The following is a 22,247-nucleotide window of genomic DNA, read 5'->3' on the forward strand; positions in this document are numbered from 1 at the left end:
GCCGGGGCGTCAGAGTTGAATAAGGCAGGGGAAAAGGCGTCTTTCTGTTGGGCAGTCATTGCTGTCTTTTTTTTCGGGGGATGAGAGAGGTCGGATAACGGATGAACTTTATGAGAAGAAACGCTTACCCCCCCTTTTTTTTGTGCATTCGGCCTTTTAAATATAGTCAATTTTTAAACGGGGACAGAAAAAGAAAAGCTTGAGTTCTTTCTTTTTCCTTTTTCTAACTCAACTTTATAATTACTAAAGATGACGACATATGCAAAGTATAACAGAGTTGATGATCACAACTTTAAGGAGTGATAGAACATAGCGAAAGTAGCGATTTTCTTAGGTGAAACATAGCAAGTACAAACAATATGGAAAACAAAAAGTCGTTTTAATCAGTGATGTTTACAAGAAATAATGTTTGGTGCAGTAAACCTTTGCGAAACGCAATTTTGCGTATACACATTTTCTTAAGTGCCTCTTAAATTTGTTCAGTGCAAGAATTTCAATTATACGCTGTAAGCTGCACAGCTTCGGCGGCGTTGATATCCCATTTTAATGACTGGTTTGAAAATTCGTTCATTAAAGAAGTCAAATATTACTTAAAGCAGCAAAACCTTAGCTTTAAAGTTCACGTAATTCCTGATGACGCTCCAGGTGTCGTTACTTATGATTAAATTCGCATAAGTGAATTCATCAGTAATGAATGCTTGGTGGCATCTGCGCTGGCCAGAAGTAAAAAAAATCAAAGGATTCCATTCTTTGCAATGAAGCCAAGGAAATCGTGCAAATTACAAAAGCCACAAGTGGCGAAGGATTTTCAGATAGGGAAGAAGGACAAATCAAAGTATTAGTCAGGAACGACGATCGTCAAATGACAAATAAAGAATTGGATGATCATATAACACCAACCGGAGATGAAAGGAACAATAATGAAGAAGACAAGGATAGTTGCAAAGGCACGTTTACAGTCGTCGAACAACTCCCGACTCCTTCTTCGTTCTCAATAAGCTAACCTCTGAACTCAGGCAGTACTACTGAATTCAAGGTACTACTTTCTCCGCGTACAGGCAGGGTATATATAGCTTTTAACCTACCTTCGAGAACATTCCCGAGGAAAATCGCTGATAATGCATTTTAGAATGTTCTTGCTTCTTCTATGGCATATCGCTTACTTTGTCGTCAAATAGGCGATTTCGAGCCAAATTTGGCAACCATACCTTTCCCTGTCACTTTCTGGCAAACCTAATCCCGCTTTGCGAAGCTGTCTTACCGCAGCTGGGTATTTCATAACAATATCATTCATTCTACGATCAGTGCAGTTCGAATCCTAAAATTTAAATATATGATTTTTTTCGAAAATTAGTTTTTAAATGTTGTTTTGATTTTCGGTAAACACGATTAACAGTTTTTAAGCTACCCACAGTATTTGTACGAAAACATAGTTCCAATATTTCTACGGATATATTGCTTTTTTTTTTTTGTTTCCTTGCCTGGAAAATATGCAGTGGCAAAATGATTCATTTATTGCATATTCCGAACTTACCAGAATTGTCGCAAATTTCATACAGCGATAGAAAATGTAAATTTATAGTTATTAATTCAAACGAATTATCAAGGTATATCTGTTGTTACTATCTGTCAATTCCATAGCACATAAAATTTTCGACGAATATAAGAAATTTCATTAGGTTTTCAATTTCAGTTACTAAAAGCGGTGATTTCGCGACGCGTCTAAGAAATGATTAGCCTAGGTCTTCTGTAATTGGCGAGAAGCCCCGAATTTTAGGAGGCCTCCCAATCGTTCTATAGTTTCTCATAATCCCCCCCCTTTTTTTTTTTTTCCCCACATGAAGGTTACTGAAATGGTCGTTGGGGATGTGCTGAGAAAGGGTGCGTGTTCTGTTGATTGAATGTTCCTCGCCGTATTTTTATCTTATTCATCCTCTTCATCCTATCTTAAATGTATTTGGTTTTTCAGTATATAAATGATTTTAATAGTTAATTAACTGTTTAATTTTGCGTAATAACTTATATAATTACTATTTTTAATATATCTGTGCTATAAGCATGTTGTTGTATATTCAATAAATGTAAAATTTTACATTAGAATTTTATGTTTGTTTAAAACTGAAATAAAAGTATTAGTTATTTTCATCGTCTCTTCTCAGCTAAATTCAGTTTGATCTGCTTTAGAATATCATGTAGTCATAGAACATCCTTTGGGGAGTGTTGGGACCCTTTGTTAAGGAAGGAAGTATGATAAACTCTAAAGTAATCTAGAACCTGCATTTACGGTAACAAGCCTTCTATCACACCTGATGCAAAATGACGGCGCAAATCCATCTTTTGATTGCAATATGACATCAAATCAGACCTTGACTTGAATCTTGACTTCATAGGAAGTCCTCAGCTGAAAGATCTTTTGCATTAAATAGATAGTATCTTATACTTAGCGGAATTCAAACTCTGAAGTTGCGTCATAACTGAAAGTATTTCATGGATAAAAGAACTATCTTATTCATTTCACTTGCAAATGGTTGATGAATTTAATTGAAATCTATTTATCTTCTCACCATCTAGTTCTAATAAACGTTGTTTAAAGTAGGAGGTGGCTCTGAATTTATATTCTTCCAGCTGGAGCGAGTAATTTTTGTTGTATTTTACAGAGGGTTGTCAAATTTTGTTTTGTCATATTTAATAATTATTCCTAAATTTTACATTGAAGGAAAGTCATTGCTGATCTCGACTTGCTTCAAATAACCAAAAATTCATAGTTTTTTCTATTTTAGTTTTCACATGCCAGCACATATTTCAGCCCTTTTCGTATATATTAATACTTACATAAGTATTTTTTAAAACTGCATTGTGCGCCTTTTAGTACTAATTTCATTTTGCAAATTCTAAGCGCCAAAGGGATAATTAGGAGCATTTATTGCCACAGTATCTCAACTTGCTTTCCTTAAAATATCGTCCGCTTATGGTTAGAATTTTCTATGCTGTTAATAGTTTGTTTTAATCTGGTAAACATCTGCTATTATGAATTTGAAAGCTGAGCAAAGAATAGCGATCAAATTTTGCTGTAAAGTGGGAGAATGGAGACTTTTAAAATGCTGCGTAAATATGGGGTTTAAACTTTAATACGACCAAAGATTACTATTACTTAACATGACCTAAGATTACTATTTCAACAGCACTGCAGAGCTATTAAACAAAAACCGTAACTAGAGTCTTTAACATTATTCCAGAAGATGTGTTTGTTCTAAGAAGGAAAAGTAAAGTTTCAGATCAAAGCTTACTATTTAAATAGCACTGAAGAGCTTTTACAAAAACCGGAACTGGAGGCTCTTAACATTATTCCAGAAGATGTGTTCTACGAGGGAATCAAGCAGCTGTATAAATGTACCAAGCTGTTTGTATACACTGTAGAGACATTAGGTGTTTTTGAAGGCAGGAGATATTGAAAAAATTAGCAATGCCTCGCCGGGACTTGAACCAGAGACCTCTCGAATACGCGCCGAGCTTGCTGACCATTACACCACGAATGCATGCTAAGAAGGCGGGAGAAGTACCTTATATACCCCTTTTAAAGGTTGACTGGGGATTAGGGGGCCCAATCGCAAATCCTGGTGGTGGAGAATCATCATTCACCACCTTTATTATTATTATTATTTCGGACGTCACTATAGAGTCATTAGGTATTTTTTGAAAGCATTAGAAATGAAAAATGAGCAATACTCTTGCCGGGACTCGAACCACTCGAATACGTGCCGAGTGTGCTGACCATTACAACGCAAAGACATGCTAAGAAGGTGGGAGAAATACCTTAGAACACTTGCAAGCAGTTAATCAACAGTATTATATTTGAATGTTAATGTTGTTTTCTTCAACTTTCGTTTTTGTATTAGTTCTAAAACGTGTAGAGTAATTTAACAGCCTGATTTTCTTCGCTGCTGGGCCAGAAGAGGAAGAGTTACCAGTCCCCACCACCACCACCACATGCATATCCTTGCTTTTCTGTTGACCTCATGATGTATAACCAGTGATCTCAAACTCGAATTGCACTCGAGCCGAATGCACACTCTGAAAGCATCTGACGGGCCGATTTTTTTTAATATGAAAAGTATTTTTTTAAACAAAACTATCATTTTAACAAAATTAAACTAAGTTTTTATTTTACTAAATATATATCAGATTGTGTATAAACAGCAATAATAATGACATGGAGGAAAAAATTCCAATTTATATTTATTTGGCTGAAATCTAAAGGTTAGTTAGTATTTGCAAGAAATTTCTGATGTTTGCACTTCAAACGTCCTGGCAGATAAAGATTAAATTATCAGTCTGACATTTATTTCAAACAATTCTAATGTGCTGAAACCATTAAATAACTTTCTTAAACTAAAAATAAACAAATTATGAAAGCTTTTCAAGTGAGACAAAGCTTGAGTACAAATAATGGCAAAATATTTTTTTATTAAATTTTTCTTCAGTGTATACAGAGAAAATGTATATATATTTGTATGTAAATAATTATAAACTTCTTTATTTCTTACTACAACTTTCAGCTTTAACGCCTCATCGTGTTTCGATTGTGACAAAAATTTATAATCTTGGAAAACAATTACGAGAAACTAACTTCATCACAAATTGTCGATGCTCATCGGTCATTTTGATTCTTTTCTCAGACTTGTTAATTTTCAACTCCGAAGCGAACTGTTCACAGATAAATGTACTCTCAAACAATGCGATTATTCTTATTGCAGAAATTCATAACTGAGGGTACTTATCCTTTAAGAAGTACAATAATAATAATCAGTGTTGTATCTACAAATCTTTGAATAAAATTCATGTCACAGTGCAAATTAATTATCTCCATTAGTAGGTTGTATGGGACGTTTCCCGTGTTCCTTTTTAATAAAAATGAAATTAATGTAAAATTGAACTTCAAATCATTAAAAATCATAAACATTTCTTCAAATTCTTGTTATAATAATTGTAATTAATTTACGGGAAATAGAATCAAGGGTTTCCTGTCGTTTCCTTTTCGTCGACTTAATTTTTTTCCTGCTGAACTTTTGGCATCTAATATTGTTGAGTGCATTTACCTGTGTTTTGAGCTTACTTTTCTTTCGCTCCTTCATTTTTATCTTTTCGATGGAAAACTTCCGTGTAAGAAATTTGTGGAGGCCATTTTCGTTTCATGCCGTTACGTGGAAAATGGCGTCATTTTCCGTTGTTGATCGATCTTCTTGGACTTTTATTTATTGTGATCTGTTTTCATTTTTGGAAAGCGTCGTAATTTTAGTATCCCATAATTCGTGGAAATACTGTAGCGTCTGTATATCAATTTTGTAAGTTTGTAGAGTGAAGTCTGTTACGTTATTGAAATTCCTAAGCATATAACAATTGAAAGTATAGCATTTGCACTTGCATATCAGATGCTACTTTTGCAACAAAGCTGTCTCATATTCACTTACATTGGAAATATACTGAATTATATTCACTTATATTGTACCATAATTGACAGAATAATTGAATATAAGTGAATGATACTTGTACTGAATCATAATTGACAGAATAAATGAATATATTATTGTATATTGAATGATAATTGATATTAATGAAATGCTAAGCTTGATTTATTTTTATAAATGTCTCTTTAACCGATTTTTGAATAGAATGGTTTTGAATATGGTTTAATCCTAGGAATATTCCCATAATAAATTAAAGAAAATCAAATTAATTACGAGAACTTTATGTAAAATTTTTTGTTGAACAAAAACAAAAGCTACAAAATTATGACCTGATTATGATAAAATTATCGAATCTCAATTTTGTCTTCTGCTATTCACTCGCTAATGTAACTCGTCTAAAGACATAAATTAATAAAATTTTATTTTTAATATTGCTGTCTTAATTAATCATTAAAAAGTAATTACTATGGGTTAAAATTTTAATTAATTACAGCCACTTTTATCAAAATAAATCGTTATAGTGATAGAAGATTCTTAAAGGCAACCAGTAACGAATGTTATTGTTTTTAAGGCTGAAAAGATTTTTGTAGAATAGCAACAAGGCAGACGTTCTTTAGCTTTTTCTAACTAGGAATTTCTTGCTCCAAAAGTTGTAAGTTTACTTTTAATGAAAATGTTAATTTCATACGTTTGATGCCTATTTATCTGTTAAATTGCTTTAGAGTTTTGTATTTGATCCAAATAAGATGAATATTATTTTGAGAATAAATTTTATATTATATTTTTTTCGGAAATTTGTATAACCAGTCATTTTGCATTATAAGAAACAGAAATTATTAGTACTTAAAAAAACCGCCAAATTCGGCTGTTTCCTTTTCTGCTTTTACAGGGTTTTATACCCTTGATAGTTGTTCTTCGTAGTCTTCTCTTGAACAGAATGCAAGTTAATTCGAAAGCAGTTCTTGCTGATCGAGATTTTTTCCTTTTTCTACTGATTCACCATTGTCTGAGTGGTTAAAACCGCAGGAAATAATGATAATTCGCCGAGGGTGCCCTGCCGATGGTTGAACGAAAGACTGCATGTGGTTATCATGGTTTTTCGCCACGCATAATGCAAAATCTGAGTAATTTTTTTTTTTTTTTTTTTTTTTTTTTTTATGTAACGGCTTTTGCGAAGGCATACCATCTGATGAAGACAGAGCTCTCAAATACAGGGTCATCGAAAAAGATGCACTTGATTTTAAACAATTTTATTAGAAAAAATGTGGAGGCAGCTTAACAAATTATATTGCAAGATAAATTTTAAAGTTAGTTTTCGTATCTTATAATTAGTAAATTTCAGTATGACCTCCGTTTGTTGCTTTGCGGATACCAAAGCTGTATTCTGTTTCCAGTGACGTATACTGGATCATGTATGGTGTGATTGTAACAACGGCTACAAATTATGATTTTGCAACAAATTACTTTGTCTCGTAAGTTTGCCGAAAATTGCTTTGAATATTTATAACAGATTTTTGCTCTGTCTACTATGACACTTACTGCGCATAATAAAGTAACCCTGCCCTATTTATAGACAGAGACCTGTATACAGTTGAAACTGGGACTCTTTTTAATTATTTTGCTTTAAAATTTAAGAAGCCTGATTTACAGTAAAGCACAATGTACTGGATTTTTAAAATCATATCCATCTTTTTTGATCACTCTGTACTTTGCCAACCTAACGTAATATAACAACTATCAGAAATTAACTGTTTGCAGTATCCATCTTTGTGCAACTTTCCTAATGAATCAGCCAGTGGATGTCTCTATTTTCACACCATGTTATGCTGCAAGGTATTATTTTTCAAATATTAAAATCTCAGATTAAAATATCTATTTTTAGGCATGTCATAATGGACATGGTTCATGAACGAGTTCTTTAGAAACGTCTTTCTGTATTTAGAGTCTTCTATCCCAGCCTGACGAACATCTGCTTTTAGCCCTGTCTTGAACTGTACTGTAAATGCATCATGACAGGATAATATATCGCGTTGAAATGGAAGTAGGGTTTACGTATCGTCGTTTCTGTTTTAGTGAATCTAGCTATCAGTGGGGGATGTTGGGAACAGAAATAGGAATCTGCATTTAACAGCGCTTACTTCCTGTTTTTAAAACGAGAATATTATCGGAAAGCGCGTATTGGGTAATTGAATTTTGGGTTCACGAACCCCAATTAATGTATCGTTTTTTTTAGGGATTGTGTGTAAATTTATGCTCTCTCCCCCCGGCCAAACTGCAATAAAACGTTTTAATTATTCGAACTCTGGTAATTTAGTTTGTTTATGCCTCTTCCTAGACAAAGCAAAATTACGTTTGTTTATTTGCTTATATATTTTTTAACTTTAATTTCAAAATATGAAAATATAGTACACTACTATTCGCCCATGAAAGAGAAAACCCTGTTTGGGATCATTCCACTAATGTTCGATGGACGATATAGGGTTGCAAGGAATGCTACTAAAAGTTTCCTTTTAACTCAGAAACGGATTGTTCTTGGAAATGGACTGATTGTTTTTGTTAATGCGTTAAAACCGTACAAAGGTTTTACTATATGTAAGTGGTAGCCCAGATGATAAGACTGGTGCCCGTCAGTGGCCGAGCGGTTAAAGATTGTTGAATACTAGTATTCGTCCTATTTTCGAACTCAGGCGAATGGGCCGACTGCTTGGTTGGTTTTCGTGGTTTTGAGAAAGCTCTCCAAGAAGGCATTCATTCCGTAGGCACATAGCTCTGGTACGTTTTGCCATATTCAGATAATTAGTTAGTTAGCTGAACATTGGTAGCTCGACTTGAGTTCAAAAGAACGAAGATGAACGGTCTGGCTGCTTGGAAGTTTATGTGGCTTTCCCCATGTGTAATAAGAATATGAGCAAGTGTTCCTTAAAAGGTGCTCCATTGACGGCATGCCTTTTTTTTAGGTAGGGCGTCTTAATATATTTTGCCATAATCTACAAGTAGTAAATTCAAATCTTATCTGCACGGGCTAATACTTTATTCTTTGAAAAACTACTATATGTTTAAGATACGTTACGTTGATTCATCGTGCTAATTTTTAGTATGGCTAACATTTTTTCTTGGGTTTGTTATATTAAAATTGTATTTTTAGATGATACTGTGAGTCATGTGGATTGGCATACAGTATTCCGTATGTATGTCACTTATAACCGTTAATGTAAGAATAATTACTATTATATATTTAACTCTATTAAAAGCAATTATTACTGTATCGACATAAGCCTGTTCTTTATTTACTTCGTGAATCGCTATTTGGCTATATGAAGTGCTTCTTTTCTAAAAAACTGATGAAGCTTATATAGTGATATTGTGTCAGTTCACTGTGCTCCCAGAAGTTTTTTGTCTGTCAGTATGAGCGTAAACAGTAACTTTCTGAGTAAACCTTTTTTTTTTTAAATTTATTTTTATTTTTTTTGTAAAAATTTTAAGTTTTTTTTTTTTTTTTTTTTTCCCCCCGGGGAGGGCCCGTATGAAGTATAATATTTCTTAATTTGAAATCGTCCTTGAAATAAAATACAGTGGACGAAAGACATAAATCTCGTACTTTTGTGTATATTAAATCCTTATATAGTTGCATAGAAAAGACACACCAGTTATCCGGAATTTTTTTAATTTCCGGATGGGTGCTGATGTTTGAAGTTTTTTGACGTTAACGGAAAAACTTTCCAAAAGATGGTGCGAAGTTGCATTATATTGGTTATTACCCCAAAGTGCGAACAGTTCTTTTCCGCCTGATTCGATCTTACTCTTCCTGCCTCTTCGAGAGAAGCCTCATCTTCCTCCGTAACACCGGAGCAACATGTAGAAGTTAAGGAAGAGGAGGAAGATTAACCGCTATCTCCGAAAGCGGCATGAATCAGGGCATGTTTGACATGATGACTAATGCCCTCAGCGCTAGCTAACCTCTTTTAATTTTTTTAACTCCTCTCTATCATGATTCACTGCAGCGGAACGAAACATGATTCAATTCCTTTTTACTCCAGGTAATGTTTGTTGTTCCGTTGCTACAGGAAAGTCGACAATATTCCATCAGGCGGAGTGAATCTTTTTAAGCTCTTTCTTTGTATCATTTTCCTTAAAGAAAAAGTGAATGCAGTGTTTTTTTGGGGGCGATGGGGCTGTCTTTGTTGTGATGGGTCAGTATTTTTGGTTTGATACCAGTGCGAGGCTTGCCTTCTTTTCAGGGTCAGTGCACTGGTCATGAGCGCTATAATCAGTATGACTTAAGTTTAAACTACAAGGTGTTCCTCTGTCAGCTTCTTGTCAGACCTGTCTTGTTCTACATTGATGTTACTTTCAGTGGTGCATTATTGCTAAATTAACGCCTGATAAAGATATCATCTTTTGATTATTTAAGGTCACTATTATGTAGTAATTGCCGGTTAGATAAAGCCGCGAATGATAATAATTCGCCCTGGTTTTAAGTCTTGGCATCTGAACTGAATGATGGTTTCTTAGGAATTTCTCATTTGTAATATAGATGCGAGTCGGTTTTCCTCAAAATGGTCTTCAGTGAAGATATCGATTCTTAGATACCCCTCGAGCACTTTGCCGTAACCAATTTAGTAATGAGATCCAACCGTTGGTCTCAAATGTATTTTTCTTTATTAAACTGAAACAAAAATCAAACCCCTTCTATTATTACGATTCGCTGTCTTGAGAACAGTATTAGTTCTTCTAAGGTTATATTCTTGATTCTAAGGTTATATTATAAGGTTATATAGCCACGAAGCAGTATTAGTTCTTCTAAGGTTATATTCTTGACAACTGAATGAGTTGGTATAGGTTTTCATTCCTGCTTCGTATGGGCAATGTAAGTTCTGACCAGTTTCCCATCGAAGATCCACCATTGAGGTATCCTTTTGTGACAGAATATTTATGCATATCTTTAAGTTGCGCACATCGCATGCTCTTCTGTGTCGAACTGGCAAATACTATTTGCACATAAAGCATAATCATTGCATATTATGTTATACAAAATCGTGCATTTCTATAAAAATGGCGAAACAGTATACACATGTTATTTGATTGGGAAGTTTTAGATAATTTGTTAACTATTTTGGAAATATTTGATTTCAAAGATTCTAACCGCGTATTGGCTAGCATTATATTGTTACGAATTTTGTACATATATAAATACATATGTAAATAATGTGAGTGAAATTGTATGTAAAGTTGTGGACCTGAAAAATCTAAAGAGATGTTGCTCTGTCTGAAAAATAAGAGTACTTGAGTTAAATTGGCGAGAAATCGCCAAAAGTCGCCAAATTTGACGACCATTTAGCGACATTTTGGTCCGGTCCGCGTTAGCTGTAAACGGGGCGGTCTTCATGTACCTGCTAGTAATTTGGAGAAGCAGAAAGTACTAGAGATTTCTGGGCGGACGGCGGAGAACTGTATAGATCGGACAGAGCAACAGTTTCTCAGTTATTAAGTCGTTAGTTCAGCGTGGTTTGGAGTATTGAGATACGTATCTCCATGCTAGATTTGCTCTTCAGATGCGCTTTTCATTGAGAGACTCCACGATACTGCGAAGAGTTATACGAATATTTTTGTGGAAAGTTCCAGATCTGCGAAGTTTTCGTTTGGTAAAATAACTTTTATCAGGCTATTATCTGTTCTGTGTGCTTTCAATCTGTTACGAACCCGTACGCGAACACTATGTCGCCCCAAACCGAATAGTTACTTTGTCGTTCGACTTGCATTGTTTTGGACAGATTACAACCTGTAGAATTTTGGGTTTCGTACGTCTGTTTACACATGAAGAAAAAATAATTCGGCTGTAATTATAAATTTCGACTTTGTGAGAAGCCTTCAAGGCGTCTACTAACTTTGTTTTTTAATGATCTATTAGTTCTATTGTATAACTTAGCTGATTAAAATATCGGAGATTGCTAGTAGAGTGACAAACGGCGTTGAGGCTATTGTTTATAAAAGGGTACTACAGAATGCTGGTTCGATAATGCTAGTATATTTGAATATGTAATATCAGTCTAAAATTATATTACTGCTAGCACGAGGAATGTTAAAGAAACGGCAGCAAAAGTGTGGTTATTAATTCTCCCCCCTTCTTGATGCAGAATTTTATCGTTGTACTAGATATGCAAAATTATTTTTGAAAAGATTTACTGAAATATTGTTATAAATGTGTAGAATCTTTAATGGCTACTGTGTACTTGATGTATTCAAACTTTATGAAATGTCTTCTTTCAATGGCAATTTCAGATTGGAGAACAGACAGAAGTCAGTGGGGGGAACTCATCATTTGGCTAGAAACTGTGTCTTTGTCTGTGCTGATCTGGAAGACGTAGTTGCCAAATGTGGTTGCCGTCATGTGAATTTTCAGCAAACTTTCGAGATTCACAATTTATTTACAGTTTCCTTAGAACTATTTGATGGGTTCTTCGTGTCATCTTCAGCATCTTCTCTTGCGAAATCATGTCATCAATTCAGATACATGACGACGGGATTGAGTATTATCTCAGTAAACGGTTTTATACTTTTATACGTTTTTATTGCTAATTTCCCTAATTTAAAGCAAAATTCGAATTTTATTCTCTATTTCATGTAAAAATCCGTTATAAAGGAACCTGATATGCCTTTGATTATCACTTTTCTGATCTGGACAAATCTTCTAAATCTGGCTTTATTTCTCAAATCTATCTTTACGTTTCTTGTAAAGGAGGTCGAAGTTGTAAGGGAAACAAGAATAGCAGAAGAACATGCTTGTCCTTCCTTATCAATCCTCCCCCCCCCCATGTATATTAAACTTACAGCCAGTTTACAGCCAGTCATCTAGCTGTTGACGTCTCACGATCACTGAATTTACGGCGAGAAGGTTTTCGTGACTTGTGATATACTTTTTATATGCTGTTTTTTTCCCGATGAATTTTTCATCGCTGCATTTTTATCACCGAGTTTCCCCCTCCTTTAGACATATTCCTGAGAATTTTTTTGTTGATTATGTTTATCCTCGCATATAGAAAATTGTGTATCTCTCGATTCAGCAGTATCTGCCTCCGGTCTGGCGCTAACTTGTGTACTATTAATAAGAGTACTCGATCCAAAATGCTAATTGTTAGAAATTTTTATTCTTGATATTATTTTTCAGGTGAAAATTCTTAATCTTTGTAAACTGAGCTTTCTATGTGTGGAAGCGTTTTGTCATGTCAGGATGAATGCAAGATATCCAGAAAATGAAATATTTTATCATATCTCTTTTTATCAAGGAATAATATAGCTACACCAGAAGACCACTGGGAGCTCTACCTAGATCGATCTTAGGCGAACGTCCTGCTGCACCGTTGGTGTAATGTGGATACGAATCAGTCGAATCCCCTTCGAATAGCTTTCTACGAAAGCATACTTTACCTTAGGCAGATAGCTGTTGTGTGCTTTGCTCTTTCAAATAACTTGGCTAAGAATATTAGCAAGCGATAACCGTGGCGTACTTTGCTGTATTCGGCTAAACAAGCAAACACATTGGTACAATACTTGTATAAAAAGTTGTCAGCTAGCGAATATCTTGTGGATGGATGCGTGAATCAAGTGAGCTAGCAATATCTTGTGGAGGCATAGCCCGCTCGGTTCGCTGGCTTGCCCGCTAGTTTTATATAAATAACCGTTCAGCAAATAATGATGGCATAACAGTCTCTTGCAGAGATTGTATGTGGCAGGAAAGTGATAGAATAAGTACCAAGATGCATGAATGTATGAAGAGTGGTTCTAATTTTAAAAAACAATCTCCCTCCACCTTTCTTTGTTTATTATTATTTCTTTGTTTATTTATTCTTTAAGCATCGTTAAGCTTTACCTTTCTTCAAATAACGAGCAGTACACTTTTCACATCAGTAAAAACACACAGATCCTAATGTTCATTATTTCTATGCTTTAAGGTGGTAGTGGCCAGTCGGTCTGCAAATTGTGTTCCATGAAACGTTGAGGCTTCACGCAACTTCTCATGGTGTCCCGCAAATCAAAATCAAAATCAAAATTCGAAATAATTTTTAGTACTTACGGGACCGCAAAACGAATCATCTATTAGTACATTGATATGTGAACAGTCCTCCCCCCCCCGACAATTGAAAATTGATCAGAAAAGAACCCCATTGACCGACTAGTATCTGACCATCTGTGATGAAGATAATTTCCAGTAATTTCTCTCCAAGGCTACAAACTTTATCAGAAACTAATACCGTCAAGTGTCACGGTGTAATAAAAAGTAAAGAGGTTATTTTCATACAAGCATATTATTTTTATTTATGCGTCAGAAAATGTAATAAATAAGAAAAAGAAGTTCCGTTGTCATTATTTATCCTCGAGTTTTGTGCCGCTTGGAAACGTTTCTCTGAAAACTTCGAAAAATTTCATAATTTCTTCATTTTTAGTTTTATTTGTTTATTTTTAGTTTAAATTGTTTAACAATTAATTAAACATGCTAGAATTATTTGAAAGGCATGTCAGTGTAAGAATTTAGTATTTAACTACCAGTATGTTTGAATTACAAAGTGTAACCAACAAATATCTTTTGCAGCTACCAAGCTCTAGATTTCAGGTAGAAAATTAAAAAAAAAAAAAAAAAAAAAAAAAAAAAAGCCTTTATGATATCATTATTATTTATGTCACGTTTTCATAAATATTTAGTAAGGAAAATTTTAAATTTATTTAAAATATAGTAGTTCAAAGGGCCTTTGCCCCTTAGAAACTATTGTTTTCGTTTTGCGATCTTGCGTCGAATCAGTCTAAATGTTCGTTTCCCTTTTCATACTGTTGCCACCAAGTGTTATCGCCCTGTATTATATTTGAAGATATATTAAATAATGAAGAATCTGCAAAAATGTATGTATGTTTCTGGCATTGTGATAAAACAACGGTAAATGCACTATATTATTGTACTGTAATATTATACGCTGACGTTTTGCTTATTGTCATATATAGCAACTTATGTAGGATGTCCTGTAATCATTTTTGTAAAGTACTTTTCTGTGACATTCCTGATTAAGAGCAATTAATGGCACTTGGTCTTTCAGCCATTGCCTTTTTTGTGGCGGCTGCTTTTTGTTTTTTTTTCCACTGATCAGGCATCATTCCGTTCGGTTTTACCTTAGGTCGGAAGCCTGGTCAGTGGCGCATATAACCATAACCTAGAGCCATCAAATTTTGAATGACGTAATCCTACTGCAAATATAGACATCTGGAAGCCCAAATTTGAAACTTAGAATTTGTTTTATTATCGATTTCATATTTTGTAATACTTTAACGAATTTTTGATTAACAAATTCAAGGATTTCAAAGCGAGCATTGACAACGTTGTACAGAAAAAACATTTTTATCCCCAGCGCGTGAGACTGTGTATCGGAAATTCTAAAGATATGCTCAATATAAATTTTTTTTGCGATATTGCTCTTGAACTGAATTTTATGGTTTAAGTGCGAGGAACATGATATTTAATAAATAAAGGTAACACACAAAATGTTAAAAAAACGCCCCTTTGGACGTAATTTAAAATCTAAAACCTTTCAGATTTTCTTTTTTTGTTAATAATTTTTTTTTTTTATTATTTTGTAAGCAAAAAATTATCTGATCCCTCAGCTCTTTCCAGATTGTGCAAGCAGCCCGCATGAAAATTGAGTTTGACACCTTGACATAAGATGTTAGTTGTAATGCAGCGTATTCTATCTCTCTCTCTCTTTTTTAATGTTTTGTACCTTTTGAATTAATTAACTAATTATTATTAATCTGTTAGTATAATGCTGGTACCAAAACAGAGCCTTAAACTATTTCGTCTTGGTTTATATTAATATAGCTGCAAAAATAAATAATGATCAACATTCAAGTTAGAAAGTAACTAAAAGAAAACATTATGTAGATGATTTATGTGTGTAAATATGTAGTTAAGTCTCACAGAATTAAGTCTTCTGTATTCAGTTTTTGAAAATTAGTTTTGCATTTATACTTTTTGGTATTATTTGATATGCGAGAAAAATAATTTTTTTAATTAAGTATTTTTCTTTTGCAGGTAAGCAGTTTTATATTTTGCTGATGTTACACACATGGAGATTTTCCTGCTTTTTCCATTCTGTGAGTAATGTATATACGTCTTGTTTAATATCTGTCCAGCTGTGACGCCATTAATATGCACCACATTGTCTGCACAAAAATTTAAATCTTTCGTTTTAGCTATTTTGATTTCCGTCAAGACATTGTTTTACCCGTTTTTTTTTTATTGGCGTGTTCATACCAAAGATGTATTATTATTCTTTTACCAGCTATGTTGGTACAGGAAATTTTAAGTAGCTCCGAAGAATTTTTTTAAAAATGGGTGGAGGTAGTTCTGGAGGTTGATTATTTTCAATAAACAATTTATTTTGTAAAGGTAATCTGGCTGAGCTACATAATGTCTATCAAAGTTGTCCGTTTCTGAGTTGCATATATGGTTGATGACAAAATCACCGCTGTGTATGAATTCATGTCCGGGAAATTTTGCTTTCTCGCCTGATGAAGAATACTCTAAAGTATAACGTATAGTATAACTTTTAAGGGGCTGTACACCAATAAAATGTTTGTGGAATCAGTTAAGATACTTGTAATATAACTGTTTCTTGAATTGGATAGTATGCGGCGGTAATACCAGAAATAACAGAAGAACAGTTCAGCTAGCCCTTAAGGCCAGGAGTTGGATGTTTTGCCGTGCAGAATACTGTCTTACGTTATGGCGATGGCCAGAATCTATATTCACCAAGTGCTATAGGAAATTTCTAGCACCTCAAAATAATGAGCGAGGGTAAAATGAATGGTCTTTTATATTATCTCTTAATGCTTCGTAGTGTTGGTACCTCGCCAATGCTTTCGCTGCTAAGTTACGTGTGCATTTGAAGATTAAATTTCTACTCAGGTAGCACTTTATGGATCACGCTCCGAAAAATTTGCTGTCATGCTTGCATAAGACTAAGATGAAGAATACTGTGAATTCTGACCTTATATATTTTGGCTTTCAGATAGTCCCCAAAAATGAATGGAATTATATCTGGGCTAATGAAAGTACATCTGCTGTTTGGATTGGATAGCATATGGAATACGAGAGAAGCTCACTTGATGATCAGCATATTAAATCTTCAGGCCGGAAGTTTGAGTACTGGCGCATAGAATGTTTTATGAAAATGGCCCGAGTCTATGTTTGTCAAGGGGCATAAAATCTCTCATGTCACAAAATATACAGAAAAGTAAAATAATCATTTCTCTATCTGTCATGATAGTATTTCCTTTTGCTGTACTTTAAAAACAATGGTTGTGAGAGCATCACGAGATGATTCATAAACACAAGAGCATGAAATTATCTTCTTGAGGCGTTTTTAAATTTTTGTTATTTTTTTACAAAATCATGAACCAAGACTGATTTCAACTAATTACCAGATTTTATTATTTTTAGACATGCACGTCTCAGTATATGTATGAACTCAGTATATATAAATGAACGATGAAATTTTTCAAAATACGGTAGATTTAGTTAAGCTATGCAGAACGGTTTTGAAGGCCATTTAAGAGGTAAGAAGTAATTAAGCTCCACAGATATTTAAACTCTGGATTAAGCGTTTAAATATTTATACTTAAGGTTTAGAATTATTTTTACTTCCTGTACTATGAGCGGAAATGGAATAGGAAAAAAATATGATGAAAAATTCAGCACGGAAATCTTCATGTACATATGCATTTTGACCATTTTAAAATAAACATTTGTGTGCCGTACTGTATATCTTTGATAATTCGAAAGTGGTATTAAGAAAGCAAGACATTTTATATGCAGCATCTCTAAATACTCTAGATTTTTTTTAATTTAATAAATATTAAAAAAATTACTTGCATAAATCATATAAAATTTTGAAGCTGAGAAAATTAGGAATATCTTGAATCACTTTTGAAATTAAATCTGGAAAAAATAATTATGTGTATTCTTACATTCGCGTCGCATGAGATTATTATTAACTATATAATTGAAATATCATTGTTAATTATACAGTTATCTTACAGAAATGAAATCTGAAGTTTCAAAGTTAAAATCAGTATAATATTTAACGCTGAAAAGAATAGCTGGAAGAGACGTGAAAAACCACTTAGTTTTTAAAAAATGGATTTAATATCTTAAGTAGATCTCATTTCTTCAGTTATGCTCAATAAATAGCGCAGGGTGTCCATAAAAGAATGTCCCAGTTTCAATGGTATATTATAACAGTTTAATTTAGACTATTTACAAGAAATTGTGCATCAAATTGAAGATAAACTAACCTAATTTTTCTTACAAATGTTAAATATGATCATCTTTAGTTGGACTATAAGTTTGATGTGTGCACACGGTACACATCCAACCCATAGTCCAATTCTTCCCACACTTTCATTTACAAGTCGGAATTAATGAAAGCAATAGCATCTTCAGTTCTGTGCCTCAGCTCTGGCAAATCATTTAGTAGCGGCGAAACGTAGACACGATCTTTTATAAAGTCCCAAAGGAAAAAGTCGCATGGCGTTAGGTCAGGTCAACATGGAGGCCAAGGAAAGAGTTCTGTTGTCTCGACCATTACGACCAATCCAACGATCAGGGACTTCGACGTTCAACAACTCTAGTACAAACAAATTCCAATAAGGAAGGGGCTCCATCTTGTTGTCAAATGAAGTTTTCAGGTGTACGCTCTACTAATTGGGGAAAGAGCTATTCTTGTCAAATCCAGATAAGCCAACCTTGTTACGTTAACTTCAGCGAAAGAAAATGGTCCGTACATTTGAAGTCGGGGCACAGCGCAGAAAACATTTAATTTTGGGGAATCTTTTGGTATTCTACAAATTCATGAGGATGTTCTGACCCCAGGTACGAACATTATGAGTATTTACCTTTCCATTCAAATGAAAAATTGACTCATTATCGAGCATCATACGATCATCTTCCCTCTCAAACACTTCACTTGCAAAGTTAAAACGTACACCTTAGTTGTTTGGCTTTAAAGCGTGTACCAAGAGTAACCAGTATGGACGCATGTGTAAACGTTTTCTTAAAACTTTCCAAACTGTCGTCTTTAGAAACTGAAGTTCAGAACTACAGCTACTTTTGGTAATCCCATGTTTTCCCTTTACAAATGCTTCCGTTCGTAGCGAATGGCCTATACCATCGGCGGATGTTTTTACCTCAGGGGAAATTACAAGTACACTTTGAACGAAACGCATGCTGTACTGAAATTAGAGATTCATTCCGAGCAAATTGCAGAACACATAGTGCAGGATTTACGTATAAGCTACACAAGTTATAGCTTGCCCCCCCAGAAACCCTGTAGATATCCGAAAATCATATCTGGTACTGACATATAATATCTGGACATATAAAGGGTCCCATACCTCAAATAGCTTAGGGCCTTATCAAGTCTAAATCTGGCCCTGAGAACACAAGATGCTTTAAGCTCGGAAGTCGCCATTTTGCTTACGTGGCGCTGCAAGCGAGAAAATAACAAAAGGGTACTCGTGCATGCCTTTATCTAAAACTGTTTGAGTTACTCTTTAACCCTTTGAGGGGCGGTATATAAAATAATTTAAACTGTGGTAAAATTTTGCATGAACTATAACTTATGGACCCTAAGGACACAAAATTAAGACTTAAAAAAAAATCTAGAGCGAAATCCTGAATTTTAAGAGCCGGTATATATTTTATACCGGCGCCCCTCTAGGACATTTTTTTCCAGGTAGCTGCCAACTGTTAATCTTTGTTTTTAAAATTAATTTTGCCTACTTCTGATGTGCGTCTGTAGTGATGAGTGCTTGAATATAGTTGTTAAGTCTAAAGACAATTTTTTTTTTTAAATTTCGGCAGAAATTAAAAATTTTTAAAATAAAATTTATGTTTTTATGCAATTTGATGATGCAACCCAGCTGAACATACTTATGTAAAATATGGGTAAAAAGCTTTTCAACTTGATTTAAATTCAATATTATTTTATAAAAAGATTTAGCAAATATAACACTGCATGTGTAAATCGTATCATGCTGTAACTGAACTAGTATAATATTACAAGCAGATGTAACTCAGCCGAAAAATAAAAAAATTAAAAAATGAAGCACTACGACCGACTCAGCTGAGAAAGTATGTTGCATTTTTGAAGTTGTATTTTATGCTTTAGATAATATGTGAACAAAACCATGCTTCATACAGTATACGAAGAATCCCCCCCTCCACGCACACACACTTTAGATCATCGAAGACCGTAAGGGTCCCTTTTTTATTTTTTGTATAGTTTGTAATATATCTTTTTTTTTTCTTTTCTTTTCTTTTCTTTTTTTTTTTTTCCAGGAAGAAACGCCGTTAAACAATTTTATTATTTGATACACCTCAAAGCTCTTATTCTGATTTTCAATCCCTTTGGCTTCATAGGGGCTCCTTTTCAACTTTTGGATACATTTTAGTTTGCATCTAAAACGGGCCTCAGAAATATTTTTCCTCCTTTCACTAACTGTGAAAATTTATTTCCGAAACAACCTATTTGTATCAACCAGAGCGCAAATTTCTCTTGTGTTCTCTAGTCTTTCATCTGAAATTAACAAAGAATTAAAAAGAGTTTCCGTAAAGAATAAAAGCTTTCAAACCAGGAGTTTTTGTGATTACACTATGAGATGTACATTTCCATTTTAAGTGAGCTTTCCCTTTGTGTGATCTTATCACACCTCACAAAGGGAAGAAGGCGTGACTCCCGAATGACAAATTAGTTGTCAATCACCTCTTTCATCTTCATTGCAATCTAGGATTTTGGAAAACACGAAGCAACCGGTGTCTTTTGGGGGCTAACATGCCACATTTAACCCCACAATTGTGTAAAGTTTTGACCCCAGATGGCAATTTTGAAATCGATGAGTATTTCCCTTGGAAAGGGATAAGTGCTGAAATAAAAATTTTAGCTACACACAGACGAATGAAACTCGAGCTGAGTACACAAAGAATAAATGAAACTAATGTACTTGTATTCAGTCCTAGCGCAGAGTCAGTAAACTCCCCATTCCTCCATGAACATAAAGCCGTTATCACATTAGCTGTTTGTTGCCGGGACAAAACGTTTGTAGCAACAGTTCTGAGAAACGGCCTTTGGCGAAATAGGGTTACCATCTTCACTTGGCAAACAGGCTGAAAGCCAAACAAGAATCAGTTATCGCTCAGATTGGCGAAAGTGACGTTTCAAGTGACATTCGCTTCTTCGTGTTGTTTTGTATCGCTCACACACTTTTCGTTTTAAACTTTATTGTTAGTAATGGAAGATAATAAATAGAAAGGTGATTGCTATCAAGTTAATCACTTTGATCTCCACTCTAGCACTTCATGTAACAGATAAACACACTTCTGGTTATAGCAATCAATTACATCAGTAATAGCCAAATTCTGTATACACCTAAGAATAGTTTAAAAGCATGTGCTGGATAAGTCTATTTATCACACATCGCTTATGTGTATTTTCTGTTGTCTGCATTTCAATGAAAATTTGATGGCTCACTGGAAAATTTGTGACCTGGTGAAAGCATTTTCTGACTAACTTTATGGCTTATAATTACTGTTCTGTCCATTCAAATGACAGAAATCTATATGGCTGATATTTACCTCCTCACAGCCAGCAGATACTATTCAGCAAAATGAAGATCAAATAAAGCATATGAATACATGAGCAATCAAACATGTGCGAGTTGTTTACTGTCTAATAGAACACTCGGTAATATACCTAAAACACATTAATTATACCAACTCTAGAAATTAGGTGTTCACATCATGAGTTTGTTTTATGGTTTGGTTTATTGAGATTACAGAAAGCACACTAGGGCTATCTGCCTAAGGGAAACTGGCTCGTATACACGTTACACATGAGGAAAACCACGAAAGCGTCCATACAGCCAGCCCGTTCGCGGGATTCGAACCTCGGACCGAACTACCAGTGTTCAGCGACTTTACCGCTCGGCCGCTGGTGGGCTCAGTTGGTTTTATGTGATTACCGCAAAGCCTCGAGGGATAACAACAGGAGGGATCCTTTTGTAGAAGATTTTTTTAAAACTGGCTCGTATACCAGTTACAAATGGGGCAAACCAAGGAAACGTCATGTAGCCAGCCCGTTCGTGGCATTCTAACCTGAGACAGAACTACCAGTGTTCAACGACGCTTCGGCCACTAGTAGGCCCGTGCACTTAATTGGAAAGTGCAATTCATTATGTAAACAGACATGAAGGTGATAATCAGTTGTGCGCTGTTTTAAGTAATCAAATGTTATAAATGCACAGCTGTTACATTTCTTATTATTTATTAGTCATGGTTTTATTACGTAGATCATACGTATGATATAATTATGAATTAACCCAATAACAAAATGTGTACACTCTTTAGTACTCAAATACTCATCAATTATTTTTCAACTGATTATTACATACCCATAATAATTTGCAAAGAACTGATAACTATAGTTGCTTCCAATTACATAATCGTTATCTGAATTAAAAGTAACTTCAAATAAACTTCTTGGCAATGTTCATTTTTGTATTCATACATACATATATATATATATACACATCTAATAAGTCATATATTTACATACAGATAGAGAGATGCAATGTTTTAGAAGTTGTTAATATATATTTATTAGTATTAATGTAATGAATAAGATTTATATTAATGAATGTATATACAAATGTTTTTCATCATGCATAATAATAAATCCATACATT

At 34.2% G+C, this 22,247-nt stretch overlaps 1 protein-coding gene across 2 annotated transcripts in view; it reads left to right on the plus strand.

Annotated features, from left to right (window-relative positions):
* Positions 1-22,247, plus strand: part of LOC118180954 (atos homolog protein A-like) — a 213,122-nt gene that overhangs the window by 74,260 nt on the left and 116,615 nt on the right. Inside the window, exon 2 of one of the 2 annotated variants that reach the window (XM_035350034.2) lies at positions 15,538-15,599. The exons of the other annotated variant lie outside the window; for it this stretch is intronic. The gene's annotated coding sequence lies outside the window, so the exon portion shown is untranslated. The remainder of the gene's footprint in view (positions 1-15,537; positions 15,600-22,247) is intronic. 2 annotated transcript variants of the gene reach the window in all.

The sequence above is a fragment of the Stegodyphus dumicola genome, chromosome 5 (genome assembly GCF_044657685.1).
Source record: "Stegodyphus dumicola isolate Sdum_Otavi_A_Nest chromosome 5, ASM4465768v1".
Taxonomy (NCBI): Eukaryota; Metazoa; Arthropoda; class Arachnida; order Araneae; family Eresidae; genus Stegodyphus; species Stegodyphus dumicola.